This window comes from Carlito syrichta, unplaced genomic scaffold (genome assembly GCF_000164805.1).
Source record: "Carlito syrichta isolate Samal-C Ts95f unplaced genomic scaffold, Tarsius_syrichta-2.0.1 Scaffold307625, whole genome shotgun sequence".
NCBI classification, from domain to species: Eukaryota; Metazoa; Chordata; class Mammalia; order Primates; family Tarsiidae; genus Carlito; species Carlito syrichta.
In genome coordinates this window covers 177,998-198,515 of record NW_007251721.1, presented here as the reverse complement: position 1 = coordinate 198,515, position 20,518 = coordinate 177,998, and the positions used below count along the sequence as shown (strand labels likewise).

The 20,518-nt window shown below is 39.2% G+C and overlaps 1 long non-coding RNA gene across 1 annotated transcript; it reads right to left on the bottom strand.

Moving 5' to 3' along the window:
- Nucleotides 1-7,268: 7,268 nt before the first annotated feature.
- LOC110596228 lies at nucleotides 7,269-17,434 on the bottom strand. Its single transcript, XR_002482337.1, has 2 exons — nucleotides 17,210-17,434; nucleotides 7,269-7,509 (listed from the first exon to the last, which is right to left on the bottom strand). It is a non-coding gene; the product is annotated as an uncharacterized LOC110596228 (long non-coding RNA).
- Nucleotides 17,435-20,518: the final 3,084 nt, after the last annotated feature.

Sequence of the window (20,518 nt, the reverse complement as noted above, 5' to 3'; positions counted from 1 at the left end):
TGCGGATGACCTTAATTTATCATCTTTTCCTGAAAACCTTCTTCCATTACATTTTCCTTTTCTTGATGAAAAATATCACCATCTCCTCAATTTTCTTAGTCAGGAATGGTCACCCTTGACCCCTCCATTTCCCTTGCCATTTCCATGTCCAATTAATGATAAATCTCTCCCGATTCACTCTCCTAAATGTTTCTCTAAATTGTGACCTCTTAAACCCACACTGCCAGCACCTTAGTTGAGGCCTTTTAACACTTCCCATCTGGGTCCCTGCAGCGACTTTCAAACTGACCCTGTCCTCCAAAATAAGTCCCTTTTAGTCCACTCTCTTCTGTGACACCAAAGTAATTTTTCTAAAAGGGAAACACAAACACGTCATATCTCTCATTAAAACCCTTCAAAAGTTCCCTTTATGACCAAAACCCAGCTCCTTGCAATGGCACAAAAGGCTTAATCTGACCTAACCCCCATCGATCCACTTCTGTGATGCTGCCCACTCCTCTCCCCACCCCCCAGAACCTCCACCCCCACACCACATTCCTGGGGTTCTTCTACATGTGATCCATGGAGCCCCACATCTCCAGGCATGTGTCCTCTACCAGCAATGCTATCCTCACACCTCTCTGCTTAACTGACTCCTTATTGCATTCCAAATACAGCACCACTGTGCTCAGCAATTCTCTAGATTTTAGGACCTCAACAAGTATGATAATGAGTAATTGAAGACTTGGATCCAATCATGCTATGGAAATTAGAACTAGAAGTGCAGATATCCAGATAGGTGTAGAGACATGAAGTTTAAAGAAAGGGTGTTTTCAAAGGAAACCAATCACCTGGGGAGAATGAGAAGAGATTTGGGAATGCCTACATTAAATAGTCAACAATAACAGATGGTTCTTACAAGGGGAATAGTGGGTGAACTGAGAAGGGACTCTTGAATTGATAAATCAATTCAAATTCATGAGCAGATTTCAAAAATTAGTTCCAACAGTGAAGGTAGCAGTTTTTAACCTTTTCCTTCTCTTCCTTTGAAACACCATTATTAATGTTCCTTGTGTCTCTGAGATATTCATTTCCACTATTTCCCATACACTATTGAAACTACCACCAAAGATATTCCCAAACAGGTATATGATTCTTGCAAATCCATCATAAATAGAGACAGAGACAAATTATCTCCTTGGACTCTGCAAATCATAATTTGGAATACTTTATTCTAAATTGAATACTTTATTCTAAATTAGCCTTCTTAATCACAAAGACTATATAAAATTCCCTTTTTATGGCAGACGATTTACTTTTTACCACTGAAACACTTCTTCGTTGTCAATTACATTCAGATGATTTATTTTCTTTCCTTTTTTTTTGTGAGTTGGAGTCTCACTCTGTCACCCAGGCTGGTGTGCAGTGGCATAACCACAGCTCACCACAACCCTTGATGTCCTGGGCTCAGGCAATCCTTCTGCCTCAGCCTCCTGAGCAGCTGGGACTATAGGCACACACCACCACATCTGGCTAATTTCTTTTTTTTTTGGTAGAGATGAGCTCTCGCTATGCTGCCCAGGATGGTCTTGAATTCCTGGGCTCAAACAATCCAGGATTATAAGCATGAGCCACCACCATGCCCAGCCCCATTCAAATGGCTTACTGAGCTGATTGTTGTTGCTGTTTGGCTATCATCTATATTATTTGCAATCTTTTCTTGCCCTGAAATAAAATGCTACTGAGAATTGCTGACCATATCTTTTCTTGCCATGGTTGAACTTCATATTTCTACTCCAAAACTTTCAACTTTGCAGTCACTTTGCAAGGCAAGTATTCCTGCCCATTTATGTCTACTATTAGAGCACTGTATCTCCCAGGTTCGCTCCTTCCATTTGAAGCTACTGAACTTTGTTTTTAAAATTTTTTTCCAACTAAGTGGAATCACCATGGAGTTTCTGTGGCAGACTTGGCCCCATCTCCAGCTCATTCTTCAGGAACAACTTAAAGCAGAGCACAGCTGTCTTATTTTTATGAATTTGAATTGCCAAAAACATTTGATTTGTTGGGGATCCCTAGCACATATGGTCTTGCTGGACAGCTCCTAGTGTGTGCTGTGGAACTGGTTCTTCCTATGTCTTCGTTTGGAAAAGGTTCTTTTGTTGAGAGCCTTCTCTCTTATATCAACACAAAATAGTTTTTGTCCTTTTGTTTCCTTTTCTCATGCCTGCTTCCATCACCTCATTCCACTCTTCGACTTTTCTTCATAGTCACTGATATATACAGTCTCAGAGTCTGTGTCCTAAAATTCTAAGTCTTACTGTCATTCTCAGCTTCCCTGGTCTCCGTGGCCCCCTAGGCTCTCCATGGGCTCTTCCTATGTACACATCACGTTCCCACCCACACAACATGTGTCTGGCTACTCCCTGTGCTGTCTGGGGCTTCCTGCTTCGCTTTCAGGCTCTTTAAGACAAGTTTCTCAGCCAGGTGCAGTGGCTTACACCCATAATACCAGCACTTTGGGAGACTGAGGCGAGAGGACTGCCTGAGCCCAGGAGTTCGAGACCAGCCTGGGTAATATAGCAAGATCTCATCTCTACAACATATAAATAAAGGCAAGGCTCTCTCCCTCGTGTCACCTGAAATGCTTGCAACCACCCCAAGCTGGCTATTATTCTAGGCTCACAATTCCCCCTTAAGATAAACTTTCCCCACTGGCTGACTCCAGGAACTTGAAATCCAGTTTTCTTCTACAAAATTTAAATTGAACTACCAGGGTTTTTTTTTTTAAGATGCTGCCAAACTGGCCTGTGGAAACTAGTCCCTTTTAAAACTGCTTGAAATTCAGAGTTTTCTCCATATTGTTGTTTATTGCCTCAATCTATTTTCCAGCACAGGCATTTTTCTTACATGAATAAAAATTTCAAACACTTTAATGGAAACATTAAATTTGACTTCACTCAGTTCTCCCAACTGCCACAGGTCTTTTGTTGAACACACTGACAGAAGCACAATTTTTTTTTTTTGGTAAGCAACTTGTATACAGAAATCTATAAAATTAAAGGATTTCTTTTCCTCTTGGGTCAAGTGGCCAAGGGTGAAAGATGGTGAAATTCAGGAATCATTTGAGTGTCACCAGTTGTTGTCAGAAGGAAAAGAAACTGAGAACTCTGCAGTGAACGACTATGTGGGGTGTGAGAGCAGAGGTGTGTCAAAATATCATATGAGTGATGCGATTATATTACATTATAATTATATTATTTCATTCACTTTTGTTGTGCTTCTAGAAAATAAATATTCTCACTTTTTATCTAAGTAGTCTATCATTTTTCTTTTGTGACCATTAAAATTATATAATCCCAAAATATTCATAGAATCACCTTAATCCAATATTAAGTGAAAATTCATAGTTGCTGGAAGGAAAAATAAAACCTGGATCTCTTGTGAAAGTAGGGGCCAGGCACAGTGGCTCATGCCTGTAATCCCAGCACTTTGGGAGGCTGAGGCAAGAGGATTGCTAGAGCCCAGGAGTTGGAGATCAGCCTGGGCAACATAGCAAGACCTTGTCTCTATAAATAGTTTTAAAATGTATCTGGGTGTAGTGGCATGCACCTGTAGTCCTAACTACTCAGGAGGAAGGATCGCCTGAACCCAGGTACCTGAGGTTGTGGTGAGCTGTGTTAGTGCCACTACACTCCAGCCTGGGAAACAAGAGTGAGACTCCGACTCAAAAATGGAAGGAGGGGGGGAGGGAGGGAAGAAAGGAAGAAGGGAGGAAAGGGAAAGGAAAATACAAATGGTAGAAGAATTTCCTTAAAGAAAATTTTTGAAAGCAAGTAGCTATGTTTAGGCCCAAAAGAAGACTCCTAAGCCCCAGATGACATTGTGCATGCCACTGCAGGTAGACACTCAACTCTTCCAACGTCTGCTTCGAAAAGGGATGCTGTACTTGCTCTCTAGGACATACAGCAGTCACATGGCTTTTCCAAGAAATGAGGTTGGCAAATGAGGCTGCAAAGTCACAAGAACCAATGTTGTAACAAATGAAATGTGTCACATTTCCTTCACCTGAAATTATAAATTGTAAATTTGGTCAAGATCTGATTAGCTAAAAAAAACAAAAACAAAAAACTTTTAACTGGCTTTTGAAGTCCCACTTCAGACTTCAGTTTCAGAATTTCTGTATAGATTCTGCTCTTCCACCTCCTTCTCAGTCTATGTCTTCCTGCCTCCTGTGTTCTGTTCAGTTCCTACTTACCCTTGCTAAGGCCATGAGTTTATCAACTCTGGAGTTACATTTTCAGGTTAAAATTCCCTTGTACAGTGACTGACAATATTGCCAATGTGGAAATGTCTTGAGTACATATCCCTCGAGAACATTAGCCTATGGAACAATGCTCCCAAGAGGTGTCATGATCTTTCTTCAGTGTAGAAAACAAATCCTGGAATCACTATGGCAACATTAGTATTACTTGGGGTGCTGCTTTTCTCATGACCCATGTAAAGAAGTGGGTGCCTAGTTTTTTTTAAGCCATTAGTTTTAGAGCTGTAAGAGTGGTGAACATGTTTTCCTCTTCTTCTTTCTCTTACTTTGCCAGCTTAACATGATGGTTGAAGTAAACCTGTCCACTAAATCTTGATGTGAGGCAAGAATAAATGTGTGTGACTTTTACAACTGTCAGAATGTAATCCTGCTCAGAAAATGTAGTCTGGTTTTCCAGGTATAGTAGTGATTACAGATAGCCTTGAAAGATTGGTCCTCTTATTTCCTTTTAGAATCACTACTTCTATCAAATCTGATCTTCAGCCTGTCGTACTGGCAGCTAGACAAATGCATATAAATAAATGAGACTTCCATGGTCTCCTAGCAAAGACAGCGACACAGAAAAGTTACTCACCCAAACATTAGGGAGGAAAAAAACACATCTCCAATTTAGAGGACAAACTGCAAGTGTTAATAGCACTAAAAAAAAATCAGAATGCATGAAAGTGGTTAGACTGCCAGCAGACAGATGGCAATCATCCATTTTAAGGAAATTCTCAGGGATTCACTAACTGCCTGGAGAAAGATACAGGAAGATCGTGTCATAATTGGACCAGAATCTAGTTTGAAATAGAGCTGAGAGTACATCTAAATCAGATCTATGAATACCATCATATTTTGTGGCTTATGTTGGCAGATGCTATTTAATTGATTCTTTATCTGCAATAGTCATGCTTAGTAATGCTCAGTAAATTGTTCTGATGTTTGCTTTATGACTGAATGTTCATGTTATTTGTTGCCAGACGCTAAGCACATTGTCATGGGAAAAAGTCAGTCTTAATACAACTTGCTGTCAACTCCTGAGTGTAAGTCTCATTTTCCATCAGAAAAGAATGTATCATAGGCATTTTTGACCCCAAGGATCATGTCTTCTTCCCTGTTTGTAACTCTGCCCCTGGATAAAATGTGGTTCTCTCTCTGCAGGGGACACTTTATAAATGTCACTGACTCATTCATTGTCTGGCAGGTGACAACAGTGGTGAAACAATGAAAACAAAAAACAGGAGAAGGCAGTGGAGTGAGGATGAGAAGAGATGAAGTTTTGGAAGCTCCTACTCCTTGATTTGCTATAAATTTCATCTCACTGATCATAATGCCACTAAGAGTTGCAGAATGAGCTAGCCCAAACTGGCCTGACTGGCTAATAGTATAATTTTATTCTAAATTCCTCTAATTCAACACTGAGGCACATCTGAGTATTAGCTGAGAGTTAAATGTCTTAACACCCACTTAACCTCCTTGAAATGGAACCCCATGTCTACTAATTCATAGGGTGCAACTGACTGGACGCATTCTTGAGGTGTGGTCAGTAACACTAGATATAAAGCCAGAAAACATGCATTCAAGTCCCAACTTGCCCACTTAGATACTATACATACTTGGGTAAGTCATCATCTCACTCTGTCTCTGTTCTTTTTTTGCATAAATGGATCAGATTTTAATATCCTAGATTCTATCAAAGTGTTGTTGTGAGGATCAATGTGTGACCTTGTAAATATGGACACCCTACAAGCCATAAAATTCTCTGACATGTACAAGTTTATTGTTATGCTTTCTATATCCACACACCTACATGCATACTTACCTTGCATGGTGATAATAGCAAGTTCATAGGTGTCATCAAGCACATAAGGGAGGTGAACATTTACTGTGGCTGAGAGTCAGAGAGAAAGTCACTGGCAGGAGGGACTAGTCAAGCCACAGGAGCAGATGAGCTTGGCCACGAGATGTGTATGGAGACCCTACAGTTTCAGGAATGAACCCATGAAGTGTATCCATGAAGCAGAATGAATTAATTTTAGAATTTTAAATGTTTCTGATTTTTGCAAAATAGGGACTGAGAGAAGGAAGAAACAGGTGGTGTTAAACCCAAATTTCAGAATCCGAGAGACCAACAAAGAGCCAGCTCTGATGCAAACACACAAGGGTCTTTATTCAGGCTCGAGTCTGGGCTCATGCCCGAAGCAGCAGCTTCAGGGACGAGAGCCCCGATCCAGCATGGCAAGCAGTTTTTATACATCATTACAGAGGGAGGGGAAAGAACTTTAAACTTGTTTTTACATGATAGGTTAATTTCTCCTAATGGGTACGGGGGCACTTGGGATTGGTCTGGTCCGCTCAGCTACCTGTGATTGATGGGGGAGCTGCTAAATGAGCAGAGTGGAATGTCAGATAAGCTAGGTTTAGCAAGCAGGCAGGCTAAGCAAAGGAATGTCCGGGAGGGGTTTATTACTTGACATTCACATACTGCTAGCAGCAGTTGCGGAAGCAATCGGTTATTTTATGAGACAAACAAAAATTAAACTTAACAAAATTCTAAGTACAAACACTGCAAACAAATACAGTGAACGTGGGGTAGGAATTCATATAGTAATAGTTCTCTTAGAGTGTTGTTTTGTTTTTTTTTTTTAATCTCTTGGGTCTCTCAGTGGGTATGCGAAGGAAAAAAACCACCATGATGTGGAAGAGGAAGACAATAGTGTGCGGTGGACAGAAGTCAATAAGAAAAGAGAGAAGAAGGAGGCTGAGAAGAAGGAAGGAGAGAGAAGAACGTTCAGGAAAAGGCTCCAACAGCAAGACTTAGAGATATACATGTAGTAGATCAAAACTACAAATACATCAAGATGGTCTTAAGAGGCAAGCAAAAAGATTTCCCAAAAAAGAATTGAAACAAGTAAACTAAAAATAGATTTTGAAAGCATTGAAAAGACACAGAACGTGAAAAGGAAAGCAAACAGAAACACCCTTATATTTTCATGACTCTTTATAGGTTTCTAAACAGTAATATAACCAATCATCTATCTGGTATTATTAGAGTGAATTTTTTTATATCATTGTCATGATTTTACATAGTTGGACAACCACAGGGGACCGGGTGACTTGCTCAAGGTTACATGTCTAGTATGTGGCAGAATCACAACGCAAGTGACGCATTTCTTGGAGTTCACTCTAAGTCGTGCTGCTTGCCAACAGTGCACAGAAGACATCTGGAAAGAGAAGGAAAACAGCATTAAGGAGATAAAGCACCTTGCTTTATCCTCCACCTTTTTTTTTTTTTAGCACACTTAACTAAAACTCCTCACAACTAAAGGAAAATATGTGTTCTTTCCGTGACTAAACAAAATTGACATGAGGAGATAAATACCAAAGAAAAGGGAAAGGAAAAGTTGTTGGAAATATGTTTGTGTCTATAATCCTTATGCAGTTAAATTTATTTTGTGGTGAGGAAGAATATGAACTATTGGTAAAGCACATTAAATATGCTGAGAACCTGCCTGTACATAATAACTCCAAGTCATCTGCCAGGGCTCAAAGGAGATGTTGAATAATGATGTCACATCATGCCATGTACCCTTGTTGAAAATAAATCCTCATGTACAGTCCTAATCAGAGGAATGTCACATAAGGCTTTGACAAAACAGTATTAGCTCTCATAATTTGGACTCCATAAATTATAAGCCTGCAATACTTCAAAGGTAAATAAGTACTCATGGATTGAAGAAGAGTGGAAAATAATTTGCAATTTTTAGGGTTCTTGAGATATACATCATATGCCCATCTCTGATTTTTAATCAGTGTCGTGAATTTCTATAAAGGATGAGGACACAGTCTGCCTCATAAAAGGGGCATGTAGGTCAGAGGAACAGTGGCTCATACCTGGAATCTCAGCATTTTGGGAGGATAAGATGAGAGGATAGCTTGAGCTCAGGAATTCAAGATCAGCCTGGTCAACACAATGAGACTTCATCTCTACCAAAAAAATCAATAAAATTAGCTAGGTGTGGAGGCATGCACCTGTAGTCCCAGCTATTCAGGAGGTTGAAGCAGAAGGATCACCTGAGCCCAGGAGGTCGAGGTTGTAGTGAGTCATGATTGTACCACTGCACTCCAGCCTAGATGACAGAGTGAGACCCTGACTCAAAAAGGGAGTGGGGAGTAATTTTGTGTAGCACCAGGAGACTCAAACTTCTCATGGACAAAAAAATAAATGGTTGAATGTGTGCGTGATGGTTTTCTTTACGTTTCTGATATCAAAGCTATTCAAGGATTTTTTATTAGAACCATGAGCATATGAAACCCAATTAGAATGCCCTTAGGTCTTAAATTTTTTTATCTGGGAACAAGACTCAGTGGATCAATCTCTACATGCTAAGAGCTATAACCAATAATAAATGTTCTGATGTAAGAACTTAGCCTTGGCTTTATAAGACTAAAGAGAAACATATTGTTTGGATTTATGAGTACATTTTTTAAATACAGTCAAGAACTACTTTTGTGATCTTTCTTTATGCAAAGTACTATGCTGTGCCCTATAGGTGATTCAAAAAGTGAAAGATTCCATCTCTATTCTCAAAAAACACAGAAGCCTGTTAGAAAAGGCATTCAAGTGATAAAAGATTAGGATATAATACATGGTTTAAAGAAAAATGAAATAGGATGAGAAAAATTAAGATGATATCACTAAGTGCAATTAGTGTGCACTTATTTTTAATTAGTGTGCACTTGACTTTTTCCTTGCTAAGTTTTTTCTTTTCTCTCTCTCTCTCTCTCTCTCTCTCTCTCTCTCTCTCTCTCTCTCTCTCTCTCTCTCTCTGTCTCTCTTTCTCTCTCTCTCTCTCATGCAGTGGCACGATCACAGCTCACGGAAGTCTCATCTTCCTGGGCTTAGGCAATCCTTCTGCCTCAGCTTTTCTTGTAGCTGGAACTACAGGTGTGTGTCACCATGCTTGGGATTTGTTTTTGTTTTGTTTTTTTGGTAGAGATGAGATCTCATCATTGCCCAGGCTGGTCTCAAACTCCTGTGCTCAAGCAATTCTCCCACCTCAGCCTTCCAAAGTGCTGGGATTATGGGCATGAGCCACTGCACCTGGCAGATTTGTCCACTCTTAAGAGTGACTGCTGGGACTGTAAAATGCAGAGAGCATCTGGCACAGGGTCTTGTGTAGCAGACTCTCTGTAAATGGCAAGCATTGTTGTTACCACTGCTCTTTTATCCTAATATTGGTGATATCAACTCCTGTTCAATTATAAACCTCCCCAATAGAACCTAATTGTGAAGAACAACCTTTATATTCTTCATTTCTACTTTTTGGAGGCAAAGCAATTACTGAAGGAAAGAGAGGATTGGCCTTTACAAACACACAAAGTTCTATTTCAGTACTTTGAGCTACCATTTCATCTCAGATTGCTTCCCAGATATAATGTATATAATATATTAATATATATGTTATATATAATTATGTATGTTATATATAATTGTATATTAATATTATATATAGAGAGAGAGACAGAGCAAGATAGAGAGAGAGAGAGGTTTTTTTTGAGTCAGGGTCTCACTCTTTCACCCAGGCTAGAGTGCAGTGGCACAATCACGGCTCACCGCGGCCTCAACCTTCTGGGCTCAGGTGATCCTTCTGCCTCAGCCTCCTTTGTAGCTGGGGCAACAGGCATGTTTCACAATGCCAGGCAATTTTTATTTTATTTTTTGTAGAGACAATATCTTGCTATATTGCCTAGTCTGGTCTCCAACTCCTGGGCTCAAGCAGTCCTCTCACCATGGCCTCCCAAAGTGCTGGAATTATAGGCATGAGCCACCATGCCCAGCCAAAAGTTTCTTGTGAACTTCAAAACACTCTTCAAATGTGAGGTGTAGCTATTGCCATTATTACAGAAAATCAGACTGATGTATCCTGGTGGATGCAAAACAGAGTTCTAGTTCTTCTCTGTAAGAGCTACATGGATGGGGAACATTGCTTCACTTTGAAGACCTTTCATTTTCTTATATATATAAAATGTGGCTGACAACGCAGTCATAAGAATCAAGTAGCAAAATGTTTGCAAAGTATCTAGCATCATGCCTGTGTAAAGTAGGTTCTCTATTACATTTTTTTTCCCTCTTCTAGGCCGCAGGGATTTTTACTTATTGGCTTTCATTCTGATTGTCAATGTTTTAGCTTTCCGGGCTGTTTAGGATGCATATCATCCTCTCTAACTTTGGTTATTTTTAAATTAAAAGATGAGGGTTATATATTCTGTCTCCCTTTGGTGTTTGGGCCTCTTGATAACATAGGAGATAGAAGCCTTTGCCTATCTCGGTTGCCATATGGATAGAACTTGCTTCCTTGCTGTGTTCTTCTCTCTAAACATGGGATACTGAGAGCACACACGTGGATTTAAGTGGCACACTTGGTCTTAAGACATCAGGAGTGCCTGTGACAGTCTGGAAACTTCCACGGTGCTCCTTGAATGTGTATTTCACAAAATACCAAGAGCACAAATGAAGAAGACAAGAGCTTTAGATGGGACCCCTGAAATAAAACACCCAAAGACCCTCCTTGGTGGAATGTGTGTTGGAATGGTAAAGGGTAGGTACATTAAAAGGGGTCCGGAAAAGATACAGTGATATGGGAAAACATGCCTATCTATATAAATGCCAGGAACATCTGACTCAGTTGAATGTGTAACATGGTAGCTTTTCCTTTGATGCCATGAAGCATCATGGAGTCAAAACAGTCCCTGAGGCTCTGAAACCCAACCTGATCTCCATCTACCCCTATTATTCCACAATGCAGGGCAATCATGGCTCTGAAAGGTATCAGGGGAAGAAGAAAATTGAAAATTGATCGTTGATGTGTCAAGAATGTGTGTCTCCTAAGAGACAAAGACAGGCTGCTGTTCAACGTTCCGTCACTTCAACAGACACTGTTCATAGGTATACTGATGTGGATTCTGGAACATTGAGGATTTTGAAGGGCAATCAAAGACACTTGGGGAAGATCTGGCCCATCCCTAATTCCTATTTCCTAGATGCAGAAACCTGGTCTCAACTTAATTAGGAAACTTCATTCCTAATTACAAACCAAATCAACTCCTCCGCCAGAATGTCCAAGTGGTTCCTGAAAAAAATACATGCTTTGGAAGTATTGCATATATTATATGTACAATTATATGGGCAAGTGTACATTGTGAACATAGCTATACAATACCAAAAAACAAAATCTTATTTTGGGAACAAATACTCTGGGAATAATTTAGTTGAAGTATGAAAATTTCACCCAGTGTTTAATTTTGTACTTTGTAATCAGGCCTCACCCATTTCTCTCTTGGTAATTACTACTTTGTTTGTCTCTTATCATTACCAGAAAAAGTCCCTATTCTTTAATTGGATATTAAACACATAGTCACAGTCCATAGAATGCAGAAATGCTTTTCATAATGCTGGTCAGCTGGAGCTCTGGCATATTAATTTCTGGCACAGAATTTGAAGTTTGATTGAAACTGTAAAAAAGACATTTATATTTAGTTAAATTGAGGGACTTGTAGGACTGCAGACATTTGAAGTTTGCCTTCAGCAATGAGCATTCAGTTGCCTTTCCAAGGCAGGACACAGCTCCACACACTGCTGCAGGGACAGTCTATAGTCCTTCTCAACAACTCAGCTCCATAATGTGGATTTCTACACAAGCCAATAAGATGGGAGAGATGGAATGGAAGCAAAACTCATTTAAAAAAAAAAACTGGGGCATTTTGTGTAACGGCTATAGTAAACTTATTTCTAAAACCTGATTTGGATGTGGTCACAGTGTGCAAGCAAGGATGTGGATTTGTTCCCAGTGAAGTGGTAACAAGGAAATACCTACAGAGATGGCATTCATGTGAACTGAAAAGAAACTGAGCCATTCCCAATTACCAGGTAGCTCAGTGAACAGTGAAATTAAATGAAGCAAAACCAACCCCACAGAATTAATGAGGCAAAATGGATCATTTCACAACCCTAAAGTCTACTCACCACTTCCCCCTCTGGGCAGGGCTGTGGGAGGGGTTGCGCAAACAGAAATTTGCTTCAGGTTTATTCAAGACAGAAAGGAAGTGTCAGCAGAAAGCGTCCTCTGACAGTAGACAAGGGCCTCACAAGTCAATATTCCTGTGATGCTGAGGATGAACCGAAAGAGTGAGAGATGGGAAGCGTAGTCTAGTCTGCATTACTCCTTCTTCTACCCAGTGTGCCAGGAACTCTCACATCATTCACTATCTGGAAGATTTTTAATTCTAATTTTTGCACATCTCAAACTGTGGCTGGAGGCATTCTAATGAAAACGCAAAATCTGTCTGAGAGCTTGTCAAGTAACTTGAAGCTATGTGGCATGGAGCACATGTATCATGGGATGTTAATTGTGATTATTTAGGGACAAAATTTAAGGTTGCATGATATCAGCTTCTGAGAGCAAACACCTTATCTGTGTTATTCACTGCTGCGTCCCTGGATCTGGAAAACTTGGCAGACCCTCGGCTAAATATCTGTTGAATTAATAAGAATAAAACTATTAATGAACAAAAATAGGAAAAAACACTAGAATTTAATTACATAATATTAAACAGATTTCTTTACTGAGAGTTTTCTCAGAGCTTATTTCTTACTAAAGGTACACAGAAAATCTTTAAGAGGTAATCCTGTTGGCATGTCTCCCAAATATAATACATGAAACCTTTTCTCCCAGACCATCTGATGGGACTAGTGTTAAACAGAGCATGCCAAATTAACAGTATTTAAAACCCTGAGGACTGTTCTTCTCTAAACAAAATACACACACCATTTTTAACAGTATCTTACAGCCGTGATGATTAGCTCTAACATTATGTGTTTCTGAAATAACAGCCTAAAATTATTCTAATATGTACATAAGCAGTTTACTCTACTACTGTGTGTGTGTGTGTGTGTGTGTGTATAGACATATATATGGACAGAGAAATTCTGTAATGGGTTGTGTGTCACAACTGTAATAGACTATATATATATATGTATATATATATATACATATCCTATATAGTATTACATATATATACAAATAGATATATATATATATATATAGTGTGTGTGTGTATATGTATCCTGAGTCTCATTGTTTTGTCTTAACCAGTGAGAGCTAGCGTGGAGATTGTCAGTACTTATTCTACCACTGACGTTGCCCAATGTGCACTCTCTCCAAAGCTGTAATAGACTATATATATATTATTATAAATATATGTACAGTATGTATAGGTGTGTGCATGTAAATATATGCATGTGTTTACATACAGGATTGATATATAGTGCTTCTGAGTTGAGCATTGTTTGCAAACGTGTCACTTCTCTGGGATCTCTCATTCTGGTGATTATTTTGTTTAAATATATTTTGTTTAAATTATTCTGTTTAAAACTGTAAAAGAGACACATATTGAGTTAAACTGAGGAACTTGCAGGACTGCAGACATTTGAAGTTCTCCTTCAGCAGTGAGTATTCACTGCCTTTCTGAGACAGGATGCAGCAACACACACTGCTGGAGAGACCATCTATAGCCCATCTTTACAACTCAAAGTCATAACTGTTATCTGGCTCACAGTTTTGACCTGTATTGGCTAATAGGAGAAGTACAGGCAATAGCCTCGTAACTGCCACCAAAAAAAAAAACAGAGGAAAGGAATCATGCTGGTTGTTCAAAGACATGTTTTGACTGGGCCTCAAGGAGCTTTCAAGGACCTAGTGAAGAGAAATAATGAAAAGGTAAGGTTCAGCAAGCAGTTAAGAATTGGAAAGTCTTTGGAAAGAGTCTGAACCCCACTCAGCCTGATAGTAATTGGAGAAAGAGTTTACATTACAATGGTCATGGCATACCTTAATAGGAATTGAGCCATAGCTGTATAATCTGGAACTCTGAAGTCCAGTATTGTGATTTTAGCATGTACAGAGACATGGGGTAATCTTGATTTTATAAATTATGTATCCCTGTGAGATGAGAAATTACCAGTGCTCCTTACCCCAAAGAGGGTAACCTTGGATAAGAGAGTGGCATTGTTGCCACTGGTCAGAGACCAGAATATTGTCAGTGCTTTCAGAGTCTATAAAAATGTACAAAGGACCAGAGTTGGCCAGGCCATCTTCTGCCACTAAGATGACGGCCCAAAGTTCACCCAGTTGTGCTACACTGTTCTGGGCCAGAAGTGCTCCGGTCAGGGGAAGATAGTAGCAGTTGTCCAGCAGGATCCACTCTGCGTGGTGGTAGTGCTACCAGAATCAGTCAGATGTCAAGGCCGATGACACCACACACATGCGCCAAGATCATATGGGAAAATGGGTCACTTATACAAGACATAGAGCAAGGCCAGCTCCCATGTGAATCCAGAATGACTTGAGTGAAGAGAGGGGCAAGTGGCTTTAGATTTTATTGTGGTTGGTATGGGGGCAGGGTGAGTGTTGCCTGTCATCACTGATTACTCAGTTAGTTCATTCATATCTTAAAGATACCAGATTCATGGAAAATTTGAAGCTCCGTTGGCATTTAATGAAGTCCCCAAACAAAGATAACAACTTTTAATTAAAAAGTGGAACAAGAAGACAGTGGAAGACACAAATGAAAGGTGCTATCACCCAGCAGGCTCTGCACACTTCTTTGAATAATCAGTTCAAATGTCTAGTTGTTACTGGAAAAAAAATTGTAAGATTCCAGTGTCTCAAGCAAGATACCTGAGCTACTGATGCACTGACTCGGGACTGAATCACTTTTTCCACCGCATGACCCACAACTCCATAATACGCTAATCATGGGCATATAACATCCTGGTGGACTACTTCAAGCCTGAGACACAACCAGAGACTCAACCACAGACATTTCTATACAGAGAGCACTGCCCTGGGCTGTTGACTGGATGAGAGCAACAGGAAGTAGTCAGGTGAATGGGAAGTGGAGTCGAATCCAAGGAAAATCATTCCTTCCCAATCATGCAAAACCACAGCTATTAGAGTGTCACATTGTGAGTGAAAACTCAGGCCTACTAAGTCAAAGATGGGCAGGAAAGAAATTAGAAATTAGTCTTTCAGCAATACTGCCCTTGTAATATGGTTCCCTGCTCTCTTTTAAAACGCCAAAGTTAATATTTTGAGGAATCTTCATGCCGTTTCCCATAACAGTTGTATAAATTTACATTCCCACTGACAGTGTACAAGGGTTGCCTTTTCTCCACATCCTTGCCAGTACTTATCTCCTGTCTTTTTTTTATAAGAGCCATCCTCACAGGTGTGTGGGAATCTCTCATAGTGGTTTTAATTTGCATTTCCCTGATAATTAATGATATTGAGCATTTTTTCATAGACTTGTTGGCTATTTGCATGCCTTCTTTTGAGCAATCCCACTACTGGGCATGTATCTGAACAAAATGGAATTAGTATGTAAAAGAGCTATCTGCATCCCTTTGTTCATTTCAACATTGTTCATAACAGCCAAGATATAGAATCAGCTAAGTGTCTATCAACAGATGAATGGATAAAGAAAATGCGGTATACGTCCACAATGGAACAGTAGTCAGTCTTAAAAAAAGAAGGAAATTGTGTCATTTGCAACAACACGGATTGGATGAATCAGGAGGACATTATGTTAAGTGAAATAAGCCGGACACTGAAAGAAAAATACCACACGTGTAATACCACAAGTGGAATCTGACAAGGTTGAGCTCATAGAAACAGAGAATAGAATGGTGATTACTCTGGGTTGGTTAGTGGGGAAGAAAGGATGGGAAGATGTTGGTCAAAAGATGTAATTACAACGAGATAGGAAAGATAAGATAAAGAGATCTACTGTACAGCATGGTGACTATAGTTAATGGTGACATAGTGTATTCTCAAAAAATGAGACTATAACGGATATTACACATTCTTACCACAAAATAACTATGTGTGGTAGTGCATTTATTAATTAAATAGATTTAACTATTCTAAATGTATATATATACTTCAAAACATCATGTTGCATGCAATAAATATATTCAATTATACCTGACCTTTGGGGGTGTGTGTGTGTGTGTGTGTGTGTGTCTGTGTGTGTGTGTGTGTGTGTATCTATCTATATGAAAACACCTCATAACTACTTAACTGGAGGCTTAATCTTTATCTCTTTCTTAAGATTAAGAGATAAAGAGCAATAGACCTGAAACAATATTTATGTTTTATACAAAATGATACATAAACATAAAACAGAATAATGGCATTATTAGTATTAAAGTCTTCAATAAAATCACATCTTGATAAAATTTAGAGACAATAAACATGCCAATATTATTGTATGCCACTTTGCACTCACAAATAGTTCAACCCAGTCAACACCTTAAAGAAGCCACACCCACTTCTGCAGTGCAAACCAGGAAGCAAGCTGAATGAACCTTTCTCTTGGTCTTAGTTCTTAACCACTTTGTTTAACCCCTTCCTGTGCTTCATTTCATCTAAGTCCAAAGGCTAAGGACAAAAACAAAAGCAAAAAAAAAAAAAAGCCCAGGTTAGGGGTTAGTTAGATCCACAAACATTTTGTTGGTCACACAGCCCTGCCTGGCACTGAGAAGGGAGTATGTGATTCAAGAGATGAAGTAAGATTGCTAAAATTCTACCCTAAAAGACAACTGTACAAATAACACAAGACAGAATTTTCACAGCCTCACATGTGTTGGGAAGGTGAGCAGAGCTGTAGGAACACAGAGAAGAGAGAAAAAACGCAGCCATGATTGGAATGGAGATGTGTGTGACCTTGCAGAAAATGAGATGCCGATGATAGAAAGGAAGAAGACAGAAGCCACAACTTTGGAAAAGGAACAGAAGCAGCAATGATCTCAAGGCAGACAGAAGAGAGAACACGCATGTGGCTAGGTGAGGAAAAAAGACTTACCTGAAGGGAAGGAAAGATAAATAGCTGGGTAGAGGCAGATGAGAACTCTGGGTGTCTCATAGATGAGAAAGTGTGGAATCTTGGGCATGAGAGTTTCGGGATGGAAGAAAGCTCTAAAAACATCATCCTGGAAGCCAGCCATATTAAAATTATTCTTAACCGCTCAAAGGATTAAATGGGTCCCTTTCAGCTTAGGAGATCCTGAAAGCTAAGAAAAGGTTTATTGAGTTACTGGCTGTGGCAGAATAGGAGTCACTTATGCCTCAATATGCTCCTTCCTTATTAACTTTTCACTAGAATTATTTCCTAAGGAGTAAGCAGAAACCAGAAATGGAAAACAAGTGGATGACTCATTCCTTTACCACCTTTAGCCAATCATCTGAGGCCATGACCGGACTCCCCCTCCTATTTTGCAGTTTTAACATGACAATTTACCAGTTCCACAATATATTTCTTCCTGAAAAGTGATCACCCTCTTCAGACCAATTTTGGCCAGCTTGCAGAGGATGCACAGTAAGGGTTTTCGTGTCCTCTGCTTCACCTTCTGATGCCAGAGGGTTGAAAACTCCACCCTTTGCATCATGCTAACACCATTGTTTGTGAACATGGAACCCATGAAGAGTCATATGCATGTTTTTCCTTTCATAAAATTCAAGACTCCTCCTATAGCTGGTTAAATATTTATACTTAGCCAACCCATTCAACATAAATTCCTGTCTTATCCTTCCCTCTCGAGTACTTTCAGCTTCTGCCAGAGGCTATACTTCCCAGCCTGCAGGATGACCAGCCTTCCGGCTGCAACCCTTTATGAAAATAAAGCTCCCCTTTCCCCATTTATAAAAGCTCATGATTCTTCAGTTGACACATAACTAGGCTCTCTCAAGTAAGAGAGGTGTTGAGACTGCTCAGGCATTAAGAAAGAAAAAGTAGAGAGTGGTCTTCCTAACACTTTTTGGATATAACCAGATATTGTTCCCCAAGGCAGGTACTTGGGATAAAAAGACCAGTCAGGAATATTCAAATATCAATAGTGTCCTTAGTGAAAGTTTTGTTATACTCCTGACACTTCCATTTAACAGGAAGTTTAACAGGAAACAAAAAGACCATTCCTAAGCTCTAAGGAAGAACCAAGAAAATGACTGTGTTGCAAGTGAAAATCTTGGAGCAAAAGAAACACTTAAAAGAAGTCTGTCCTTGAACAATTATCATAATACTATAAGAAAAGGATTGATAATGGCAGGAAACTGCCAGGAGTTGGGAGGGAGCAGGATTGGCAGTAGTGGGAATCTGCCTGGGGAAAGGGGACACCTCATCAACAAGTTTACCTGCATAATGAACACTTGTATACCTAACCCTGAATTGTACCCCACATCTTTAAAATAAAAAAAAAAAAGGAAACAAAAATTAGATGGAAAAAAAAAAAGAAAAGTCTGTGAATCTGTTGTGTCCCTTTGCTGGAGGCTGCTCTGCACATGGAAATGACCTTATCAAGCGATGCTGCTGGGCCTGGAAGTGGCTCTGGCCTATCTGCTCCACTGCCTACGTTTCCAGACCACTAGATCCCACCTGCTCAGAGACCTGCTGCTTATCCACTCTCCCCCTCCAACAGTAGCTTCTCCATTAGCAACTGAATATGCTCACATCCCTCCCTTCTTAAACAAAACAAGACAAAAAAATCCTTCCACAACCATGAGGGATGAAATAGCCACACAAATCTGTAAAGATATATATTGACAAGTTATTCTTTTAAATGTAAAGTTCACTGTTTAGAATATTAAAACTTCAGTGTTAGTGATCTGTTCCCAGATTCAAGATAATTCTGAATAATGTGGTCCTAGATGACTTCTAAAGAAACAGGATCAGTAAGCAGAACACTTTAAAAACTAAAAACTACTATTACTTCTAATACATTACTAAATTACTGTGTGTATTCATGATATCATCATCACTGTAGAAAGAACTTACAGTCTTCTTTACTGTAATTTTATTTTATTTTTACATTATAAATAGTGTTAGAAAATGCAAGGCCATAAAAATGCAAATTACTAATAAATAAAACTAAGTACATGCAAATTAGAATGAGATAGTACTTTTTTCCCCATCAGAATGTGATGAAAAATACATTTCTATACAGAGCCTGTAGAAGCCTGCTTGGTAAAACCATTTTGAAAATAATTAGGCAACTTGTATCAAGAGGCTTGAAAATATTAATTTCCTTGAAAAACCATTAATACTACTTTTTAAGGAAACTTTCCTTAAAAATAAAAAATGTATTATTTATAAAAGGAAAGATTAAAATATATAAATAATTAAAATGCTAAACATACCAAGTGTTTAAGCAAATTATAGGACATCTTACATCATAGGCAATTATTCTGTTAAAACTTGTCTTACAGAATATTTAAATATTTGCAAAATACAGAACATACAGTGTGCTACCAACTGTATATATACATGGATGAAATATGTCAAGAGTGAGTCGAAGGAAATATGGTAAAATGTTTTAAGCTGTTTACAGGTGGTGAGATTTTAAGTAAAATTTCTTTCTTTATATTAATCTTTATTTCCTCAATTGCGCAAAAAGAGCACAAGTTATCTTAATATGCAGAGAAGAATTAATTTCTAAAAACCCTCCTTTAATTGCTGTTTTTCCTTTCTTTCACATAACTTGCTAAAGATTGTCTTACATAATTGAAAATGTTGTTATCCAAGTGGAGTCACAGATTTAGCAAATAAAAATACAGAATGCCTAGTTAAGTTTTAATTTCAAATGAATTTATTTTCAGTGTATGTCCCATGCAACATTTGAGACATACTTATACTCAACACACACACACACACACACACACACACACACACACACGTTGCTTATATGAAATTCAAATTTAACTAGGCATCCTGCCCTTTATCTGGCAACTCTCCAGAGCCCCCATCCTGCCAAATGCAAAACATTCTGTGGGTCCTCACCCCTTGGGACCCCCTCACACACAGCAGTGAGCCTTCATGTTGAAGCAACCACTGGCCTTCACGATGCCTTCCCTACTGGCTTTCCTTCCATCTTTCTGGCCTTGCTCCATCACCTCACAGGTGTTCTTCCTCCACTCCCTCCTCAGGTTCTTCGGAACTCTGTCCTCAATCCCCTCCTCTTCTTCAACCTGCATTCTCTCTTGGGAGTGCATTTTCAGCTGAGAACCACACTTTAATGACTTTAACTTTCTGTAGGTTCTATCGACTCCCAAGTTCAAATCTGCAGCCTCAATCTCCCTAAAGTGAGGCATTTACTAGGAGACGGAGAAAAGGGGAGGAATT